The sequence below is a fragment of the Mangifera indica genome, chromosome 4 (assembly GCF_011075055.1).
Source record: "Mangifera indica cultivar Alphonso chromosome 4, CATAS_Mindica_2.1, whole genome shotgun sequence".
NCBI classification, from domain to species: domain Eukaryota; kingdom Viridiplantae; phylum Streptophyta; class Magnoliopsida; order Sapindales; family Anacardiaceae; genus Mangifera; species Mangifera indica.
In genome coordinates this window covers 1,771,335-1,789,918 of record NC_058140.1, presented here as the reverse complement: position 1 = coordinate 1,789,918, position 18,584 = coordinate 1,771,335, and the positions used below count along the sequence as shown (strand labels likewise).

Here is an 18,584-nt window from a genome sequence, read left to right as displayed (position 1 = left end):
TATTGAGAGAATCTTATTATTAGAGATCTCTAATAGTTTTATATTTTCTTTATAATTATTATTTGAAAATAATGAAAGTAATCAGCGGAACTGAGGACATAGATACATTTATCAAACCTTGTAAATTCTTGTGTTCTCTTTCTTTTATTCTTCTGCATTTATATTTTCTATCTTAATTATTTATTATATTCAATAGCATAGAAATTATGTTTTATGTTTTTGCTGCACAACAAGTAGTATTAGAACCTAGGTTTAGGACAGTGAGTAGTTATTTATATGGTTATATGTATGTCTAGGAAAATGTTGTCTAAAGAGGTTGGTTTTTAAAGAGGTTTTGTCCCCACCAATCTTTCCTGGATATTTTCCTAATGTATATATTATCATTTTTGGCACTTATTACTATCCTAGGTTATAATAATTTTTTCTTAGCTATTGAATATAAATATGTGAAACTTGGTTATTTGAAAAAGTATCTACCACGTAAATTGTAGTTAGCAGAAAATGGCATCGATATCAATAAAAACAATTGTGACAACCACAAAAATTGATGTGGAAAAATTTGATGGCCGAAACAATTTTACCTTGTGGCAATGTGAAGTGATGGATGCCCTGTGTCAAGAAAATCTTGATGTAGCTCTGAAGAAGGAAAAACCAAAGAAGATGGATGACAAAGAATCGACGAGGATCAAACGCCAAGCTTATAGTACAATCCATATGTGCCTTTTTAAAGAGCAAAAATATCTATTCATGAAAGAGACGTCTACATGTAAGATGTGGAAGACATTAGAAAACAAGTATATAAAGAAAAACTATGAGAATAAACTTTATTTAAAGAAGAGATTGTTTCTCTTCAATTGAAACCTGATACAAGTATAAGTGATTATATTAATATTTTTAACCAGTTGATAGTTGATTTACTGAACCTGGATGAAACCTTCAAAGATGAAAATAAGGCAATGCTTCTACTAAGATCTTTTCCTGAAAAATTAGATCATCTAAACATTACATTACTTCATGGAAAGGAGAAATTAACTTACAATGAAGTATGTGTTGCTTTGAATAATAATGATATTCAAAAAAAGATTAACAAGAGAATAGAGAGATGACTACTGAAGCCCTTACTGTAAGAAGACGAAGTCAAAGTCATAAGCAAGAAAGAAGGGGTAGATTTCAGTCAAAGAAAAGACTTAGTAAAGATGAATGTGCTTTTTGCCAAGAGAAGGGACATTGGAAGAAAGATTGTTTGAAGTTACAAAGGAAGGATAAAGGTAAGACTAAAGTTGCTTCAGATGCATGTGTAGCTAAACTTGAAGAAGATGAGTCAGACTTTGCTTTAGTAAGTCTACCATCGACATCTTTGTATGATGAATGGCTTCTAGATTCGGGTTGCACTTAACATATATGTCCACACAATGATTGGTTCTTCAATTATGAAAGACTAAATGGTGGAGTTGTTTTCATAGGTAATAATAGTCCTTGTAAAACAGTGGGGATAGGTTTAGTCCGTTTAAAGAATAATGATGGATCAACTAGAGTTCTGATAGATGTTCAATATGTACCACAACTGAAGAAAAATCTCATCTCTTTGGGAGTTTTGGAATCCAAAGGCTTCAATATGTCAATGCGAGATGGAGTCTTAAAAGTTGCCTCCAGTGCCCTTGTAGTGATGAAAGGTACAAGAAGAAATAACTTGTATTGTTATAATGATGGTATAATTTTTGAATCAGCAGTTGTAGTTTGTAAAAAAGATGCAAATGTTGAAACAAGAAGACTTTGGCATATGCATTTGGGACATATAGGGGAAAAACCTTATTTAGTTTGGTGAAACAAGGCTTATTGAAAGAAGCAAAGACCTGTAAGTTGGATTTTTATAAGTAATGTGTCTTAGGAAAACAGAAAAAAGTAAATTTTAGTATTGCAATTCATGATACTGAAGGTATTTTGGATTATGTTTACTCTGATGTGTAGGGACTTACTAAGACAGCTTCCTTGAGAGGTAGACACTACTTTGTTACTTTTGTTGATGACTTTTCTAGAAGAACATGGGTGTACGCTTTAAGTAAGAAGAATGACGTATTAGGTGTTTTCTTGAAATGGAAAAACATAGTTGAAACTCAAACTGGCAAAAAGATCAAACGACTAAGGACTGATAATGCTGGTAAGTATACTAGTGATCCATTTTTTGAAGTTTGTCAGGCAAAAGGTATTGTATGTCATTTCTCATTCAAAGGAATACTACAACAAAATGGGGTGGCAAAACACATGAATCAAACTTTGTTGGAGAAAGTTAGATGTGTGTTGTCCAATGCTGGGTTGGACAAACATTTTGGGCTGAGGTAGTTACTATGCAGTTATCTCATAAATCATTTACCATCCACTACAATTGAGAGGAAAACACCCCTTGAGGTATGGTCTGGAAAACTTGCTAATGACTATGATTCCTTACGTGTGTTTGGTTCTACTATCTATTATCATACAAAAGAGTCTAAATTAGATCCAAAACCTAAGAAAACAATTTTAATGGGAATTAGTTCTGGAGTGAAAGGATATCATCTTTAGTGTCTAAATTTAAAGAAAATCATTCACAGTAGGGATGTTACCTTTGATAAATCTACCATGTCAAAGAAGGTAACAAAGAAAACTGATAATACTCAATAGCAGATGGAGTGTATTCCACAATAGGTGGAGTTTGAGACAATCATAACAATAAACCCAACCAAGGTTTTTGAAAATGATAGTGACATTTCAGTGGCAAAGGAGGAGAGTGAAGATAGAGAGGTTTCTACCTAAAACCTCAACAACAATAAGAATCAATTGCATCATATAAGCCAAAACGAGAAATACGTAAACCTACTCAATTTGCTGATATAGTGGCCTATACACTGCCAATTGTAGATGATGATATTCCTTCTACATAAAAAGAAGCAGTTAGAAGTCCAAAAGTTGAAAAGTGGAAGAAAGCCATGGATGAGGAAATGCAATCCCTTAAGGAAAATGAAACTTGCAGTTCAATTACCGAAGAACAAGAAGGCAATTAGGTGCAAGTGGGTAAGATAGATTTCCTAACAAAGAAGATGTTCACTATAAGGCAAGGTTGGTAGCAAAAGGCTATGCTCAAAAGGAAGGGACTGATTTCAATGATGTATTTTCTCCAATTGTTAATCATTTCTTTATTAGAATTTTGTTGCCTTGGTAGCACAATTGAATCTCGAACTAGTTCAAGTTGATGTGAAAATTGCATTTCTACGCAGTAATTTGTAAGAGGAAATCTACATGACTCATCCTAAAGGATTTAAGGTTGCTGATAAAGAGAATTAGGTTTGCGAATTGAAGAGATCGTTATATGGATTGAAACAGTCACCAAGATAGTGGTACAAACGAGTTAATCAATTCATGATGGAGCATAGGTACATAAGAAGCAAGTATGACAACTATGTATATTTTCACAGACTACAAGATGGGTTTTTCATTTATCTATTATTGTATGTTAATGTTATACTGATAGCTTCAACGAACTAAGGAGAAATTGAGAAATTGAAAACATAACTCAATCAAAAGTTTGAAATGAAAAATCTGGGAGAACTCAAGAAAATTTAGGTATGGAGATTAGTAGAGATAGAAGAAGAAGCAAGGTTAGTTTGACTCCAAAAAAAAACTAAAGAAGGTACTTTACTGTTTCGGCATTTCTGACAAGTCAAAACCTGTAAATACTTTACTTGCTCTTTATTTCAAGATTAGTGCATCCTTATCTCCATGTATAGATGAAGAGCGAAGATATATGTCATAAGTTCTGTATTCTAATATAGTTGGTAGCTTAATATATGGAATGATATGTACAAAGCCCGACATTTCACATGCAGTTGGAGTTGTGAGCAGGTATATGCATGATCTTAGTAAGGGACATTAGCAGGCTGTGAAATGGATTCTACAATACTTACTAAAGACTGTAGATGTCAATTTAGCATTTGAGCAGGATGATGTACTTGTTCAAGATGTGGTTAGATATATTGACTCTAATTATGTTGATGATTTGGATAAACATCGATCAACTACTGGTTATGTCTTTACACTTACAAAAACACCAGTTAGCTGAAAGTCTACCTTGTAGTCTACAGTTGCTCTGTCTACTATAAAAGCAGAGTATATGGTAGTTACAGAGGCTATAAAGGAAGCTATTTGGTTACAAAGATTGTTGGAAGATTTAAGAATTGTTCAAAAGCATGTCAATGTGTACTTTGATAGTCAAAGTGCAATTCATTTGGCAAAGAATCTAATATTCTACGTACAAACTAAGCATATTGATGTTAGACATCATTTTGTATAGAGATTATTGAAGAAGGGAATATACAACTACTAAAAATTAGGACTGTTGAGAACCTTGTAGATATGATGACCAAGGTGGTAACAACAATCAAGTTCAATCATTGTTGGAACTTAATTAACATCTTGCAAGCTTAAATACCGCCAAAAAGAACATTTGAAGTCATTGCAAAAGAAAAAAATATACAAGAAATTTGGCAGGACTCACTAAATCGCCAAGTGGAGATTGTTGAAAAATTGGCTCTTTAGGTCCCACATTGATTATTTTATTCTCTTTGTATTTTACCAAAGGCTATAAATAGAAGCTTTGGTTTTAATTCAAAACATCCCAAAAACAATTGTAGCTAAACACAATTGTATTGACAGAATCCTATTATTAGAGATCTCTAATAGTTTTATATTTTCTTTGTATCTATTCTTTGAAGATAGTGAAAGTAATCAACGGCGCTGAGGACGTAGGTACATTTATCGAAGCTCGTAACTTCTTGTATTCTCTTTCTTTTATTTTTTTTGCATTTCTATTTTCTGTCTTAATGATTTATTATATTCAATAACATAGAAATTGTGTTTTATGTTTCCGCTGCACAACAATTACAAGTAACAATAATATCTTTTCTTAAATCTTTGTAATGCAATTTAATGGTTATGGTTTATTTGTATATGTTTAGTCTATCCCAACACTAAAGGATAAATTGGGCAGAAAACACTTATGTATCTTTGAATTAAATGGTAACAATTGAGTTAAAAGTTTCTGATTATAACCACTGATTGAGCTATTTGTTATAATATTTTGGTGATAATGATGATGATAAAAGAAATTAAAAGCCCTTAAGCAAGTATATTTGTCATTCATATACATATATATAATAAATTAAGATAATCTACGACTTTAGGCTAATTCTTACTAGCCGATTTTAATGCTTTTATTAACTTTTATCATAAAGGAAGTCATAGTGTCTCTCACAACATTCTTTACGAAAATATATCTAATTAAAGTTTAAATAATTTTGAATTAATAATAAAATATCACTCACATGATAATTTAAATATATAATTGGATATTTAAAACTGAATATGTATAACATAAGTGTTTATAAGAGTTGATAAAAAAATGAAGAACCCTTTTAAAAGAGTTGGTATAAAAAAAGAGGAACCAAAAAATGCATTTACAACTAATGGCAATGTAGAAGGAGATGTCAAAGACTATAAAGCTATGAGAATCTTTAAGGGAGAAGAAGATGGATAAGGTGGCAACAGATGGTTTGGTGGTGTGGAGAATGACCCAGGCATGGGTGAAGGTTCACCGGTCTCTTTTTTGGGTATCATTTGTGTGACATTGCACTTGTAACTGCAGTTGATGATAAAGATGACGAAGTCAACATTATTACAATGAGTGGCGTTTAAATAATAAGTTGAAAAGGAGTTTGTTTTCGCTTGAGGTGTTTCAACTATGTTATTAAGAGGTTTTTTTTTTTAATTTTTTCTTTTTGTTATGGGTGGCTTCTAAGTAAGAAACTGAAAAGGAGGAGTTGGAGACTACAAAGAGAAATGCAAAAAGGTAATGTGAGCTAATGGGAGTGGTGGTGGTGGAGAAAGAAGAAACCAGACGAGGTGATTGTCTTATGGTGTTTACGTGTTTCTGATTGAGTGAGAAAAGAAATTAGAGCAGAGAAAAAAGACATTGGAAGAGAAAGAGTGTCCATCGACCATAGTTCCAATCCCCATGGGCAAGATTTTGTGGGTTTGTTTTTTTGGATGGTAAGGTGAAAATGTTGCATTTAGTCAGGGAAGATATGTTAAAATTTAGTTAAAGAGTAATATAATAAGTTAAAAAAGGCTGAACCAATTAAAGGTAATGTAGAAATTACAAGTTTGCATCTATGTCATAATCTTTTTTGTTAACAAGATTATGAGTGGAAATGTATGATTCATTCCACCAAAGATTGGAAAAGTGTTTTTTGGCCGAATTAACTTGATGGAAACTTGTAATTTACTCTAATAATATTAATTAAGAAGAAGCTAAGAGGCCAGCTAGCTAAAGCCTTTGAGCAGTCATATTATATACAATAAAACTAAGTATACACATTTTTAGTATATAATTTAGATACATAGATGATGTGTCACTATATGATTGAATGATTTTGAACTAAAAATAAATTAATACTCAATCACACGATAATATATTATTTGTGTATATAAATTATGTACCAAAAATATATATATACAATATTACTTTATTATATATTCGGTAAAATTCGAAAAATCAAAGACCTTAATCACACTAATTTATTACTAGCAATAGCATATTTTAAAGCCTTTATTATTGTTAACATATAATCTCAAATATATTAATCCTCTTCACAATATGCAGTTTCTGTAATAGCTGATATAATTATAAAATAAAATCATACCCATCAACTGCAAACTCCCATTAATTTTATAGGATTAAATAGAAATTAGAATTTATACCAACTGTAAAATTTAGGGTTCTGATGTCAATTTTCACCTACCACTAAATAGGATTTTTGAATGAATTCTTTGTCCCAAATGGTTTGTCAGAGAAACAAAAGTTAACCACAGATTTTTGAATGAATTTCCATTAAAAAGAGTTTAAACTAAATGCAACATTTGAAAAACAATTTATAGTTTAGATATCTAGCTCAGAATCATAATTTGAATTCGTAACTCAATAACAAAATAACATCGTTTAACAATTATTTATTATAATTCAAATAGAGTTACAAATCAAATTCAAACCAAATTAAGTTATGTATTCAGAGTGTGAGCTAAACTAAGTTGAATTCTTGTTAACTCAAGTTTGGCTCGATTTAGAAGCAAGTCTAAACTTCTTACTCGAATTCAATTTAAATTCAAATTAAACAAATTTGAACTAAATGAGTTCGAACAGGTTGAATCAGTTTTCGAATCCGAACCCAATTTGATTTGGATCCAACCTTACTTTTGCCTTTTTTATGAAAATGAGTCAACCACACAACAAACTACCGCATTAACAACTTGACACAACCAATCCCTCGTCTCTTTTTTTCATCATCATTTTAGTTATCATTCGAAGAGTTGCTTCTGATAAAAGAACTACGTCGATGAATACTCATCTATAAATTGTTTTTTTTATGAGTTAAAAACAAAGTTCTTTTTCTTTTTCAATAAATCTTAATCTCTTTGATCTTTTTGTAGCGATTGTGTAATCTTGAAATGTATCCCACCTTAGAGTATTCATTTTTTTAGTAAGCTTTCAAAAATGAATAAAATTATACATAAGCAAAAATTTGTATATTTATAATAATATGTCATCATATGATTGAATGGTGACAGATCATTATTAGTATACAACTTAATACTCAAGATTAGTGCACATATTTTATTGTTTTGGAATGTAACTTCAACTAAGGTTAGATTGGATTCGAGTTGATTATGTCTTGAAAGATAGCTCGACTTGAGCTCATGTTTGTTAAGCCAAAGTTAAGCTCAAGTTGGAGCTCTTGGCTCAAGGAGGAACCAAGTCAAACTTGAACTAAATGAAGTTCAATTCAATCTAACTAGCAAGCCAACTACTTTAATTGGCCCAATTCAAGCTTGGTCTAGTTTGATTCGAGTCAAGTCTAATGGTTGGCAGATTGATGTTATTTTAGTAAAGTTTTAAGTCTTTTTTTTTTAATTAGTAAAATGATGTCATTTTGATATTGGACAAAAAAATTTGAGTCTCAAACTTTAGTTAAACTATGAGCTTTAAACTCTTTCTCAAGTTAAACTGAAACTTTTCCCAAGACTAATTTGAAGAACTCTTATCGAACTCTTATCGCCTCTTTATCAATTCAAGTCAAACTCAAGGCCAACTTATATTAGGATTGAACTGAACTTATATCCAATCCTAACTCTATCCGGCATTTTCAATATAAGTTGGAAGGAGATAATATTTTTAATATTTTGCAAAATTTTGGGAAAGTAATCAATCCAACTATCTATTATGAAAAAGACTCTAAAGTCCTTTAAAACTCTCTCTATTTTCCTTTTAGTCAATAGCCTATTGGTTCATTCTTATCTTCATATTTCATTTAAAAAGAAAAGTAAATTTATGAAGAAGAGAATTTTTATTTCATCAAGGTAATGTAGCATACCAATTAATGAAAAGTAAATTCCATTTGAATTATTGAAACTTTGGGAAAATAAACAAATTAAAATATACAGAGAGAGCAGATTTATCTTCTTGTATTTGGATCTTTCACTAAACAACAAGAACTTAGTTTCTTTTTCTTATTTTTGTTTTTTAAGTAAACCCTACTTGTTTTTTTTTTTTTTTAATGATTATGTAATCTCACAATGTAGGGAAATTAATTAAAATAGGTATCGAATTTGCCGCCTAAACCTTTTTCGGCAAGATTTCTCAACTTTTACCTTTCTAAGCAAGTGGTATTTTTCATTTCAAAAATACCTTTCATCCTATTTCTTTTCATTTACAGTAGTTTTCACAGATTAAGCTTTTATATTTTAGAGTATACAAATTAAGCTTAATTTTTCTGTAATTAGTAAGATTTGCAGATGAAAAACAGATTAATTTTGAATATAATAATTGATATTTATATACCTTTATACCTTTACAAAATGATGAACATAAAATAGTGCATTTTTTCGAGTAGGTACAAAAATGTGCGAAAGTGTAAAATAGTAAAGGGGTGCATCAAAATTGTGAAAATATGAAAGGCGTGCATCAACTACGAAGGGGTGCGTGAAATTGTAAAAGGGTGCATCAAAATCATAAAGGATTGCGTAAAATCGTAAAAGGGTGCGTCAACTCCAAAGGGGTGCATGAAATCGTAAAAGGGTACGTCATTCTCTTAAGGGGTGTGTGCATGCATAAAGGGGTACGTGAAATCTTAAAAGGGTGCATCAGCTTCTAAAAGGGGTGCGTCAACCTCTGAAGAGGTACGTGAAAGGGTGCGGCACTTTTAAAGGGTGCATCATAACCTGAAAGGGTGCGTGAAAGGGCACAACAAGGCTGAAGGGATGCATGAAAATACAAATAGGTACATAAAAATACAAACAGGTGCGTAAAAATACAAGCAAGGGGGCGTAAAAATACAAACGGTTTTGTAAAAATACAAAACAGATGCATGAAAATACAAAACAGGTGCATGAAAATACAAGACAGGTGCATGAAAGAACAAACAGGTGCGTCAAAATACAAACGACTATGGGTAAAAGCATAGGGGTGCATCCTTTTGCATTTCTATGCACCCCTTTATATATAATATATAATATATTAATAATATAATATATAATATATTTTTTATATAATAAGATAATATATAATATATATTATATATATATATATAAATAAGGGTATGGGGAAATGCAAAGGGGTGCGTCCCTTTGCATTTCTACGCACCCCTTTATATATAATATATAATATATTTATAATATAATATATTATATATTATATATGTAAATATATATTATATTATATTATATATAATTATTATTATTATTATTATTATTACGCACCCGTTTATATTTTTATGCACCCATTCACATTTTCACACACCCTTTTACACTTTCACACACCCCTTCATAATTTCACGCACCCCTTCATACACCCGCACCCTTTCATGCACCTTTCAGTGTTGCCACACCCTTCCATGCACTCGCACCCGCACCCGCACCCGCACCCGCACCCGCACCCACATCTTTTCACGCACCCCTTTACATTTTCGCATCCGCTCGAAAAAATGCACCGTTTTGAGAAAACACCCATACTTTCACTCACTTTTGTACCATTTCGAAGAGACGTGCATCCTTGCTCACTCGGCACAACCCACACATCCTGTGTTAGTTATGTCCATCATTTTATAAATGTATAAAAGTATACAAATATCAATTATTATATTAAAAATTAATCTGTTTTTCATCTTTAAATCTTATTCATTACTGAAAAATTAAGCTTAATCTGTATACTCTGAAATATAAGAGAAGATTAATCTGTGAAAATTGTTGTAAATAAAAAGAAATAGGATAATGGGTATTTTTGGAATGAAAAATGTCATTTGCTTGAAAAGGTAAAAGTTGAGAAATCTTGCCAAAAAATGTTTGAGTGGCAAATTCGATATCTATTTTAATTAATTTCCCCACAATATATCCAACCTCAAAGTGACGCATCATTGTATAATTGTATAATATAATTATTTATTCCATTGATAATTTATTTATATCTATTAGTATTGAACCATTTATGTATAATATAATAAATTTTACTTTTAATAATGATTTAATTTACTAAAAAGTAATATTGTGTGTACAAATAATAAACACTAACTTATTTATAAATAATGACATGTTATTATGTAACTAAATATTGTTTTATCTCTAATTTAAAATTACTAATCATACGGTAACATGTTATTATTTATACATATAATTTTATTATTTCATGAAGTCATTTATCATTTCTCGGTCAATACCATCAAAGCATCTATTCAAAATTTCAACTATGTATTTATGGTTCATGCCGACACTAGCACTTATAATTGTGAACATACTTTATGTAACAACTGTAAAATTCAACATTTTGTGTCCCATAAATGTACCAATCAACCAGGCATTTTCAATCCAACTGTTTTGATTGGGATCTTTTAACAATAATTCCCTACTAAAATTTGGTGAAAGAACTTTAAAATACCTTCCAAGATATAACTTAAATAAAGGGATAGATTTAATATGAGTTAGTTTGAATTTAATTTACAAGTTATATATAAAATATTTAGATTAAATTAAAATAAATCAAATTCAATTTTGAACACTATTCATAAATTGAGTTTATTTTTATAAATCAGTAGTTTGAGTAAGTCTTCCTCAATCGGCATTGGCTTGAATCTTATTCTTCATTTTGTCTACAAAAGCCACCACTTCTACAAAATTTGCTGCATCACAAACTCAAATCAAAGGCCAGAGACTTCCCAAAACCGATATGCGGTTAACCACCACCGTTGATTTGCTCTTCCTCTTCACTTTTGTCCTTTTCATTTCCTCTTCATCGTCTCCTCTCTTCCCCAATGAAGCCCTCCCCACCAAGTCCGGTTACCTTCCCGTGAACCCCGCCGCCGGCTCCGCCATTTTCTCACCTTCTATGAATCACAAACACCCACTTCGCAACTCTCAGAAACCCCACTTCTCATTTGGCTTCAGGGTGGCCCTGGTTACTCCTCCATGATTGGTAACTTTTTTGAACTCGGCCCTAGGCGCGTTTACTCTTTCTCAGAGTGAAAATGTCGAACATCCTAGACTCGAACCCAATTCGGGCTCTTGGAGCCGCATCTTTGGCCTTCTTTTTCTTGATAATCCCATTGGAACTGGGTTTAGTTTTGCTGCAACTGATGCCGAGATCCCAAGGGATCAAATTTCTGTTGCTAAGCATCAAAATTATATATAAAAATCAACTCTTTATTTCAAAAACTGCAATTTTGCCTTTAAAAAAAAATCTTCTTGCATAAAAAATCTTCTTGCATGAAAAATTGAACAAAAATATCAAAATTTATTGAAAGAGAGCATGGATTTCGACGATGTAATGAGAGGGGTTTGTGAAGAGAAAATGGTTGGTGAGTGAGATTGCTCCCACAAGAACCGAACAAAGCACAAAACCCGTACTATGATGCCATTGAAATTTAATGTTTGGGCTTCAAAAGCAGGCATCCTGCAGAAAACCTGCAGGTTTTTGAGAGCCATTGGTATATTCTGCTCTCCCCTGTTTGCCTCCGCCCATATCTCACAAACTTACAGATTTATTTCATATTTCAGAAAAAAATTTTGAAAAATCCGTAGAAACTAGAGCTAAGTAATACCGGCGCCACGGCTGGCTGAGACTGAGATAAACCCTAGATGGAGACTTTTCTATAGACATCACTCCAATCACCTTACATTACATCAGTCCTTTTAAGTTCAGTTACGTCCTTTAAGTTTCTTCTGGTAATCATAACTTTCTTCCCATATACTTTGCATTAGAGAAAGTGAGCAATCTTTTCGAAGTGGATCTGGTGTTGATTCGACCCAAAGCTCAATCCATCCCGACGAATTGATAATGCCAATGTGAAATTGAAATTCTCCTTTCATTACCTAATTTAATTAAAGAGTAATATTATCCCTATCCATTTTGAATATATAAATAGGTATATACTTATGTATGTTATTACGAGATTGAGTATTACTTTATCCTTAATTCAAAATAACTTAATTATATGATAATATACATATGTGTATATCTATCTGTGTACCAGAATTAGGGACGCATAGTATTTTTTTGTTAATTAAAACATATTAAATACAAATTGGAATAATATATAACAAAATAAAAATGCATCCCTACAGTATGGTGCATGTCTTTCCGACAGTTAGAATTTAATCGAATCTCATCAATTACAAAATTTTATAATAATATTAGTATTATGTCATGTTAACATTATTATACTTGTTTAACCTGATTGTTGAATCATGACCTTATACAAGTTGATTCAATCATTAGCTTAAATTAATTTAAAACTTTTGGACTAGATTGGTCATTAGGTCTTGATCAAACTGATTAAATCAATTGTTTTTGTTTGAGTCTTGAAACAGAAAAAGTGAGAAGCATGTGATCTTCATTCTTATCTTCAAATCTCCACAAAATCCAAAAATAAAAAAAGCACTAAATTTATGAAGAAGAAAAACTTTATTTCCTGAAGTTAATGTAGCATACCAACTTTGTAAAATGTGTTTCAAAGTTGATTTGAATAGGAGAATAAAACTATTCAAGTGTGGCAAAATACATAAGCTTCCCAATTAAGGTTTAAATATTATTATTATTATTATTAACTGTAATTTGGCATTGTCTTAAACTCTTGATAATAACAAATATTCCATTTGATTTGTTGAAACATTGGGAAAAAAATAAATTAAAATGTACAGAGAGAAAGCTAGATTTATCTTCTTTTATTAGTATCTTTCATAAGCAACAAGAGCTTAGATAGCTTTTGTTTAGTCTATACATTTTTAATTCTTTTATTTTATTATATCTTTTAAGCCAAATTTTTAACTTCGTACCAGTTTTATCCTTGTGCTTAATCTTAGAATTTTAACTTCTTAAACTTGAATGGAATCAAACTCGAACTCAAGTTAAAAATTATGCATTCAATGGTTAGTTCGAATTTAGATTGAATTCACACATAGTTCATGATTCTTGTAGCATAAATGTTTACCTATAAACATCTGTTGTTGAAGAGATAAAACAAAAATCTCACAAGGACAAAGAAAGGAGGCAAATGTGTACACAATCACATGGAATTGCTTCCAGTAACAAGTTAATATCGTAATAGTAAGATCTCAATAAAAAAACTGTCTTTAAAATTTGCTACGTTGGGAAGGCGTAATCTTGATGACAAGTCCAAGGAAGACATCATCATCCATAGGTATATGGAATAGAAGTGAACAGTATTGTCAACAAAGCAAAAGCTATTCCATGGAATGAATGAGATGGCTAACAAAATAATTTTATTCCAGTATTAAATTATACAGTTCTTCTACAAAAATTTGAACAGATTGAAAAGCACAACCCATGAAAAAAATTAGAAAAAATCACCAGGGATAAAAAACCCAGTGTTAGGTTCTTTCTATGCCTCTTCATATACAGCTAAACTCTGCAATTTATACCACAACTTGTTTCTCGTACAAATTTTAATGAGAAGGCTCATCCACTTGACTTTGCCAACAGCTTCCATACGCTTAACATTCCGATTCCATCACCAGTGAAAATGAGGCCATCAGGACAAACCTGAATGTCTCTAACTTCATGTTTTGACAATATCCTCGCCCTCTCAGTGAACTTATGCCAAAAAAAGGTTGCAATTTGTTAGCCAAAAGGAAACGTATATGTCAGCTAGTAAATTATTCTTATACATTAAAGCAGATACTCACGATGGTAAATCATATAGGTGAACAGAATTATCGTTACAAGCGCATAACAATACTGGTTGTCCAGAATCATTCAACCCACAAAGCGCAGACACACCCTGTAGCAAACATATTAGAAGAATACAATCAATTAATGAACTAAAACATCGAAGCTGCTAAAGCCATAGAGAAGGCAAAAGATGGAAAGTGGGAGGTGGTATATTTTTATTAAATCCTAAAACTATAATGCATCACATATAGTAGACCTGGCAGCAAATATACAAAGTAGGAACTGGAGTAAAGAAGCCTAACAGTTCAAGTGTGGAAACAAATGCACATACAAGCAAAATCATACAGCAGAAAAAGAAATGATTACGAAACCACATACATGTTCTTAGTTGTGTATAGGTTACTTCCAAGTTGCCTCCTGCAACACCCCAAACTTTTATAGTCTGTTCCAATGAACAGGATAACAAAAATTGATCCCAACATAGAAGAGACATTGGTGCATCAGTATGACCATCTAGTGTCATAATAGATAGTAGAGTATCAAGATCCCAAACCTAGTTTAAGAAAGGAAGACAAGAGAGAGAGATTAGCACATCAGGAAATATGAATAACTAAAATACAAGTTAAACAAAAGTTCAACATCAGATGCGTGTTAAAATAAAATTTTAAATAGAACGCATCCAGCTCAATGGCATGATATATGCTCCAAAATGAAAAGAGTAAAAGCATCAGCCCAGAACCCAAAGAAAAAATCAATAACAAGAAAAATAAATTATCCCTATCAGAATCAATATAAATATATTACTCCGTGAGTGAAAAGGGCAGTGCCACATTATATAGATTTCTAAAACAACACAGCCTTGGGTAATTATTTAAAATCCACCTTCTAATCACCAATCATAAAACCAGATGATAATCTTAAAAAAGACAAATTACCCCTATTGTATTGTCCATGGAACTAGAGTAAAGCATATTGTGTCCAACAGACATGTCACGGTGTGAGAGTGGCCTCTTAGAGATCCAACATGATGAAGAGGATTCTCAGCTGCAGGACTGCCTTTCCAGACAAAAATACCACCATCTTGCAAAACCAAATGAAATAATCAACTTTCCAGACCATTGTAATGACCAAAAAAGATGATGACGAAATTCAAATGACTAATGACATCCACCCTTGTGATTTTCATGTTAAACAACAAAAAAGGCATGCCATAAAATTTGGTGAATAAAAACATAAATGATAGTTTTCCTTTCATAAGATCAACAAAACTTACATTAATAATGAGCACACAAAAACATTTCAATTGCAAAAAAGAATCTAAATTGTTCAAGTTACCTTTGCTCCAGCAAAGAGCATGCTATTGGATCCGGTCCACCCATGATGGATTGACCCGATCCATTAGGATTACAAGACTAACCCATGATAAGCGATATTACAATATTGCCCTTGGTAGTTATTAAAAATAACTACCACTCTCCCTCTTATTTAATAAAGTGTAACTTCCATTGGGAGAGGGAGAAACAGAAAAACAGTGATCTCTCTTACACTAAAAACACAAAATACAGTACTCTTCAAAATCAATTCTCTGGAAGAATTCTTGTAGAAACGAGAGAGAAAATCAGCAAAGTGTGTTGTGAAAACTCCCAAGAGTGCATCGAATCACCAAATCATCATCAATTGCCAGATTCAAGAAACCGGGTATGCTTTCTGTGATCCTGAAATTAGTATTGATTATGCTTACATTGGTATCAGAGTCATCTTATATCTGTGCAATTGTGATGCTGGTGATATAAACATGATTAGGAAGCATGTTTAGAAATTAAATTTACGTGAGCAGTAAATTTTCCTTTAAATATTACATACGGACGCTTATGCATTTGATGGATTCGTTGCAATTTTTTGTGAAATTGATGCTTAGAATCATGTTAGGATGAATTCTGGATGTTAGTTGCATGATTAATTAGAAACAAATTGCACGAAATCGCATGAAATTGGACGAAATTCAGTGGTCTATGTTTCACCCAAAAACCATGACTTTCATGCATTTAATTCGCCAAAATCCGGCGATTTCATCGTCAAAAATTTAATGGAACTTAATCGTTGCATCACGGGCTTCAAAAGCCCTATGGAATCGTCGTCAAAGGGTGGCCAAAAGACGGCCAATTTCGCCATCAAAATGTTAGGGTTCATACTGCGTCGCGAGTTGAAATCGAGTTGGGAAAACCTGATTGACTGACCCAAATGGTCAACAGGTTGGTCAAACCAGATGGTTTATGGTTCAACCCGTTTAGTCAACCAGGTTGACCCAACCCAGATCCTAACCCATGGGTAACCCGATCAACGGTCAAATAGTTGACTAGTCAATGGTTCAACTCGTGGAGGCGCGTGATTTGAGTTGTTCGGTGTGTGGAAGCGCATGAGTCAGTGTTTTGGCGAGTGGGAGCACGTGCATGCTTCTATTTATGCTCGGCAACTTATATTAGCTCAGATTCAATTATGTGTGATCTATTTATGCATGAATTGAACACTTATAGGTGTTATTTTGATCATGGTTTTGAATTATACTTTGCTAAACATGTGAACATGTATTGTTTATATTGTTATGTATGTATAATTTATTATTGTCCATTTGTTAGTCATATATAGGGTGAACATGTTGGCTAAGGGCTACTATCTGAATTATAAGAGGAATCCGGAGCATAACTTATTCACTCACATTTGGACTATGACTGAAAAAATATTAGAATTGAAAGCTTAGGGCATATCCCTAACTCAGAATGAAAAGATCTATGGACTATTAATGTCATTGCCTGATAATTGGACCAATATAATCACTAAGATTATCCAAGACGACAATAATGTATTGGATTTCTGGGATTGCTTGTATGAGTTACAAAAGGCAGAAAAGCGAAACATTGTTATGAATATAAGAAAAACAACAGCTCTTTCTATTTTCCCAAATCAGCGGAGTGCGAGGCATGTTGGCTATCGCAAACAATGCAGAAACTTTAAATTAGATAAAGTTACTATAAGGATTATTGAAAAAATAGAGGAAGTTTATCGTTTTCGGAATGGGTATCGAGTTGAAGATCGGTTGATTGTTAAAATGCCATGTTTTAACAATTATAAACCACGGATCAAAGAAAGTTCAGATTCTAGTTCAAGTCAAGAATAGTCATAGTCATTGAATTTCATGTCCATATTTATTTTCATGCGTATTTGTTTATTTTTAAATTATGGCTATGTTGAACTCTTCATGCTGATATAATATATATGCTTTATGGATTATTTGTGGGAATTCTGAGACTGGTAGAATTCAATTATTTTCGTCTGAAATATACATTGATGCGATTGGATTAATTGTTAAAATGTGAAACATTTGTGTCATAGACGATGGTTGGGAACATAGTGAACTTTCGACTTTATGTCTTATGTGACATATTTTAATTTTTTAATGCACAATTGCGACAATAAAATGTGTATATATCTTATTGTTGGTGTTGTGTTACGTATCTCTGTAGTTATATATTGAAATGGCTTCGAAAAACATAATTGCTTATTTGAATAAGGGAGAAAGATTGAATGGGGACAATTATAAAATATGGAGAATGAGAATGCACTATATCCTAGATGACCAGGATGCCTTGGAAGCTTTTAATCAGGTTATGGATGAGCCCCAACTGGCTGAGGGGCATAATCCTAATAATGCCCAACATAGGCGTAATATGGATGCTTATAATTCCTGGAAAAAGAAAGATTTGATTGCTAGAGGAATACTCATCAGCTCAATGAATGATGATATTGCTTATCAGTATGAGCAATTTGAAATTGAAAATGCTATGTGGGTAGCATGGAAAGAAAAGTTTGGAGGAACGATCATCTCTAAACTAAGGCAGTTGACCATCAAGTTCGATATATATAAGAAAGTTCCCAATAAGTCGATGAAGCAACATCTGAGAGAAATGTCAAACATAATAACTAAGCTGAAGAAAGCTGGGCATGAACTGACTAATGAACAACAAGTGCAGGCTGTTATACGATCTCTTCCTGATAGTTGGGAGCACATGAAAGTGAACATGACTCATAATGACAATATCAGGACTTTTGATGATATTGTTCGCCATCTTGAATTGGAAGCTGAGCGCCTAGAGGCTGCTGGACCAAATGCTCAAGCATATGTTACTGAGTCCAGTTCGAAGAAGTTTTCTGGCTATAAGAGAAAATGGCAAAAATCTGGAAAAGAAAAAAAAATTGTCCAAGGACCTATGAACAAGAACAAACGATTCAAGCGCAAAAGAGGCAAGCGCTATGGGAAAAGAGATAA

General features: G+C 32.3%; 1 long non-coding RNA gene across 1 annotated transcript; it reads right to left on the bottom strand.

The window, feature by feature from the left end:
* Window positions 1–13,829: 13,829 nt before the first annotated feature.
* LOC123214904 lies at window positions 13,830–14,747 on the bottom strand. The gene is made up of 2 exons (XR_006501911.1): window positions 14,639–14,747; window positions 13,830–14,182 (listed from the first exon to the last, which is right to left on the bottom strand). It is a non-coding gene; the product is annotated as an uncharacterized LOC123214904 (long non-coding RNA).
* Window positions 14,748–18,584: the final 3,837 nt, after the last annotated feature.